We start from the raw sequence: 6,000 nt of genomic DNA on the forward strand, positions 1-6,000 counted from the left end.
GGTGGGAAACAGGTCAATGGAGTAGTAAGTGGTGAATGAAGTAGTCAAGGCGAGCAGTGCGGAGTGTGGGTACCGTTGGTGGCAGTTAGATTAATGCATCTGCAATACCAAAAGGCTATGGGAAGGGAGGAAAACAGGTCCACGTCGTAGGAAGTGGGGAAGGATTTGGTAAATGCGAGAAGTTCTGAGTTTGGGAAAAGTTTGTGGTAGTTAGATTAATGTACATTCATTACTAAAATGCTGGGGGAAGGGAGGGAAACAGGTCCACGACGTAGGTAGTGGCGATGGAAGTGGTAAATTCGAGCAGTGCGGAGTGTGGGAACCGTTTATGACATTTAGATTCATTAGTTAGATGAACATTTATTGGATTTTTAATCATTTTTAGATGATATAATAGCGCTATCGTTGATATAAATCATCATTGTAAGCAATACGTATTTTTTTTGGAGATTCCTTACACTGTGCTTTAGCAATTTATTTAAGTTAGAATAGTTCAGTTTGGCTTAGTTTTGTTTATGATAGGCTTCATAACAAATATGGAAATAGGTTTTATTAAATCAAAAGACGTTTTGTACAGGAACGATGGATTTACCTCCTATCTATAACTGTTGGAAATCCATTGCGTTTATTACCAATGACTTTGGTTAATTAATGGACGAGAAGTTAGGATTGTTGTTGACTGAGATTTGGTTGATTTGCCCATACAAATAACATTGTTGTGTTCACCAGTGACACCGGTAAGTAGGCTAGGTGTGGGTGGACTCTTTCATTATTGCGCTCATGTTCACTCATCCCGTTACACGCAGAATAAGCGTACTACTAGTTAAAAATAAGTTGAGAGAGGTAGAAAACAGCAAGAGGGTAAAATATTTTTGGAAAATTGTGTCAAGACAAGAGAAGATCGAGGGATATTAAGACAATAGTGTTTAATAGGCCAATCAGTAATTGATCTTACCCTGTGTTCGGCGGGTATGGCTGACAGGATTATTGACTGGTCAGTGTCCCTTGAGCCATCCCTGTCTGATCATAGGCACATTGTCTTCGGGTTGGGGAATTTCTGCGGCGAGGTTCGCTTATTCAGGAGCCCAGTTAAAACCGACTGGGCATCCTTCAGAGCTGATCTTCGGGGCAGAATTGCCTCGAACCTGAACACATCTCCTATTAACACAGTTGATGCGCTTGACGAGGCGGCAGATCGTCTAACTAGGTGCATAGTTACATCCTTTGAGGATAATTGTCCTTTGAGCAAGGGAAAGAGCAACAGGGCTAGTTGGTGGGGTCCTGAACTTGCCTCTCTTAGGAAGAGAGTAAGGGCCCAATTTAGGCGAGCAAAGATAACCAATAATTGGGATACATACCATACAACTCTCACAGAATATAACCATGCAGTACGTAAGGCCAAAAGGCTCTCATGGAAAAATTTTTGTGGAAATTTAGAGAGTATCAAGGATACTTCTAGAATACATAAGGTACTTGTTAGAGACAGGCATGTTACTTTGGGTGCCGTTGAGGGACCGGATGGTGTAATGGCTTTTGAACCTACCGAAATACTAAAGGTTATGGTAAAAACTCATTTCCCTGGTTGTATTGTTTCTGAAGTGCAGCAGGAGGAGGTGAGTCCAGAGCGGCCTAACCCGGGCCGTCGTGCCACTCATTCTATGTGGAGCACTGCTTGCCGCATAGTCACCTTCAGCAAGGTAAGATGGGCTGTTGGCTTATTACGACCCTTCAAATCGCCGGGTCCTGATGAGGTAAGACCTGTTTGTTTGCAGGAGGGTCTTGATACAATTATACACCCACTCTGTAAACTTTTCAGAGCCAGCTTAGCGTTAGGACACATTCCCTTAGGGTGGTGTAATTCGCGTATCGCATTTATTCCTAAACCAGGAAGGGATAGTTACACTGACCCTAAGTCATTCAGACCCATTTCTCTATCTTCTTTCTTTCTTAAGATCCTAGAGAAGTTGGTCTCAAGATATATGATGGATACAGCTCTTAGGACACATCCTTTACATATTAATCAGCATGCGTATGTCTCAGGAAGATCATGCGAGACTGCGTTGCACCAACTTGTAAGCAAGATTGAGAAAGCTCTAGAGAGCAGTGAAGTGGCCCTGGGTGCCTTTCTCGATATTCAAGGTGCTTTTGACAATACTGGTACTCCAGCGATTCTTAATGCGGTGAGAGCAAGAGGTTTTCACGGTATAATATGTAGATGGATTGAATCCTTGCTTCTCAGTAGGAAGGTTAGGCTCTCACTCCACAATGATACGATCGAGGCAAGAACTACTCGAGGATGTCCTCAGGGGGGGGTTCTTTCTCCTCTACTTTGGAATTTGGTAGCAGACGACCTTATAAGGACCCTCAACGAAAGTGGGGTTTTCGCCTTAGGTTATGCTGATGATGTTGCAATCCTTGTGGTTGGAAAGTTCCACGGAACCATAACTGACCTTATGAATAGAGCTTTAAGGGTAGTGGACCGTTGGTGCCAGGATGTTGGGCTCTCTATAAATCCCAGGAAAGTTGTAATGGTACCCTTCACAAGAAGGAGGAAACTGGACGGGATCGGCCCACTAAGACTGCAGGGTACTGTAATAGAGCTGCAGAATCAGGTGAAGTATCTTGGTGTAATTTTGGACAGATCACTTCACTGGGGACCACACCTTCAAAAAGTCATTGAGCGTGGCAAATGGTCCCTTATGGCATGCAGGCGGATGGTAAGTGGCACATGGGGGTTACAGCCTAAACTTATGCACTGGCTGTATGTATCTGTTGTTCGACCCGCCCTTACATATGGTTCGCTTGTGTGGTGGCCAAAGATGGAATCAACTATAGCTGTCAAAGCTTTAGCAGGAGTTCAGAGGCTTGCTCTTATTATGATAACTGGGGCAGTAAGTAGCTGTCCTGGAGCGGCACTTGACTGTCTGCTTGACATGCTACTTATTGACATTTATATTAAGGTGGTAGCAAGTAAAACAGCCCAACGCCTTAGATGCGAAAACTTATGGATAGCCTCAGGGAACAATAAAGGGCACTCTAAAATTGTTCAGGTGGTACATAATGATGAATTGGACTTACCTTCAGATCACATGTCCAAAAAATACTCCTTTGGAAAGCCTTTCAAAGTACTAATACCAGATAGGAAGGATTGGTCTGGCGGAAAAGGACCCATACCCACAGGTGACTTAGAATGCTATACTGATGGTTCTAAGATCAAAAATGGGGGCACTGGAGCAGGTGTGCATTGGATGAATGGAGGCACTGGAATTTGTCTTCCAATGGGGGTGTACCCAACTGTCTTTCAAGCGGAGGTCACTGCCATTCTAGTTTGTGCTCAAGAACATCTTAACAAAGATATCAGAGACAAAACAATCAATATCTTTACTGATAGTCAAGCGACCTTAAAAGCATTAAACTCTTACGAATTCAACTCCAGGCTCGTGTGGGATTGTCTTGCTTCTGTGTCTGAGTTGGGTAGGAGAAATGACCTTACGCTTTGCTGGGTACCAGGACACTCAGGCATTGAGGGAAATGAAGCTGCAGACAGATTGGCAAATACTGCCTCTGCGACATCATTGTTAGGCCCGCAACCCTTCTGTGGCATCTCACGAAACAGTGTTTGTTCTGCGATTGCGTCATGGGCCAAGGAAAAGCATCGCAAACGCTGGGTCGATGTTCCCCTTCTTAGGGTCAGCAAGCTTACTCTGTTTAGGCCTTCCAAAAAGGTTGCCTGTGACCTCTTGAGACTAGACAGACGAAGAATTAAATTAATTGTTGAACTGATAACTGGTCATGGAAGATTCAGGAAACATCTACAACGGATGGGCTTATATGATGGTGAACCGATCTGTAGGTACTGTGATAGGTCAGAAGAGACAGCTGATCACTTACTCTTTGATTGTATTGAGCTCTCTGACGCTAGATCGATAACTCTTGGAAATATGGCTAGAGGTAGATTTCTTCCTGAGGATGAACTAATTGGGAAGCTACAGGCATTCATTGGGCGCCTCAACTTGTAGGTCAACAAGAAAGCAATTAAGTATCTGGGGTGCGCAATAATTCGATTTCGGATGAAGTGCTTTAAGGTCTCGACCTGCCCCTGTCAGATAAGATAAGATAAGATAGTGTTTAATAATTAATTTCACTTATTCAGGGGCATCGCATTGGGGGGGGGGGAGGGTAGAGGGGAAACCCCCCCCCCAGAATCTGGGAGAGAGAAAAGCTGGGAATTTCCTTGCCACGAGTTGGGACAGTTGGAAAGTCAGAGATACAAAAAAATATATTTTTAAACTAAATAAAATATCATGATGGGTAGCCTCTGGACCATACAGCAACAATAATAATGGTTTAGTTTACCTCTGTCAATATGGACCTTGCGTAGTTTGTCACTACTGCAGTTTCGTGCTCGTGGAGCACATCATCAGGTGAAGGTCACAAAAAGTTAAAACATTTTCCTTACGTGAAGGTCGTCAATTTAACACACCGAAAAAACACACGAAAAAACCGTTCGTGTGTTTTTTCGGTGTGTTAAATTGACGACCTTCACGTAAGGAAAATGTTTTAACTTTTTGTGACCTTCACCTGATGATGTGCTCCACGAGCACGAAACTGCAGTAGTGACAAACTACGCAAGGACCATATTGACAGAGGTAAACTAAACCATTATTAAATAAAATAGATTTGAGAAAATCCATCCATATATTTGACTTGGACAAATAAACTTGATGTTTCTTCAACTTGCATTTAACTTTGATTAAACAGAATAAACACATCTTATTTTAAGAAATCAATAATCAATTAGCGGTGTAGTTTGTGAATTTCGTTTGCGACAAATTTTGTTCCTTATTGGACGTATGTTGGCTACCCTGGTCCTGTCCTGTGGCGAGACTGCAAGTTTGAAAGTGCAGCTCTTTAGTTTAAGTTGTATAACTATGCATAAGTTGTATGAATAAGTTTATTATCCACCAAGTCAAACGTTTTTATTTTATACAAGTTTTATTCTACCAGTTTTATTCTTGTCTAGACTATAATAATATTATTCACAAAATACAACAGTGATATTAATATTTCATCAAACTTGTTTATGCCTAGTTGTATGTGTTATGAAAATTAAAATGTTGATCTTAATATTAATTTCTAAAAGTATTTGAATTTCAATTATTTTGTAATAAAATATTTTTTCTATACTAATTTGTACTAAAATATTTTACACTGCTACCTATGTCCGCTACCACAATGGTTTGTAAAGTTTGTTGGATTTGAAACAAATGGTATTCAAGTTTTTTCAAGTCATCAAATTTTATTATGAATTGGTAACACTTTTAAACATTTTTTGAATTGAGTAATTGTGTATACATGTAAAACTAGTTATGTTTTTTTAATACAAGTTAATACTGAATTGTTTGTGACTGTAGTGTTAGTGTAGTATAATAATTTGTAGATTTTTAAATAGTACAGAAATTGATTTCTTAAAATAAAAAAGCGGGGAATTCTATGTTAAGCAGTTGGGAAAATCGAGGCTTCTCCTCCCCTGGAATTTTACGAAGCAATGCCACTGCATTGATTTTAGGGTTTTAATTCTTTAGTGTTTGAGTAGGCTACTTATAGTATTTTACAACTGAACAATAATAAATATATATATGCATATACTCTATGCCTCAACCATAATCAAAACTTCTTTCAGGGTTCAATGTGCTACAGTACTACTGTACTATAATAATTAAACTGTACAAGTGAGCTAGGATGAAATACTAGCCTACTTCTACAAACGGTTTTGATTAGATTAAATTATCGTACACACCGGGTGATCTGTTAAAATAAATATTAAGTATGCATAAGAGTAAACATACAACACTAAAAAAAATAGTATCATACAAAAGTAAGGTCGTAAAACACAAAAAATTTTTGCATCCTTTGTAAATTTGAGCACTACCTATATTTGTTACATCTTTCATTTGTTCTTGCAATATGTGGGATACATTTAACACGTTCGCTACTGCA

This window comes from Macrosteles quadrilineatus, unplaced genomic scaffold, assembly GCF_028750875.1.
Source record: "Macrosteles quadrilineatus isolate MER2022 unplaced genomic scaffold, UCM_ALF_1.0 Scaffold_8__2_contigs__length_117827958, whole genome shotgun sequence".
Classification (NCBI taxonomy): Eukaryota; Metazoa; Arthropoda; class Insecta; order Hemiptera; family Cicadellidae; genus Macrosteles; species Macrosteles quadrilineatus.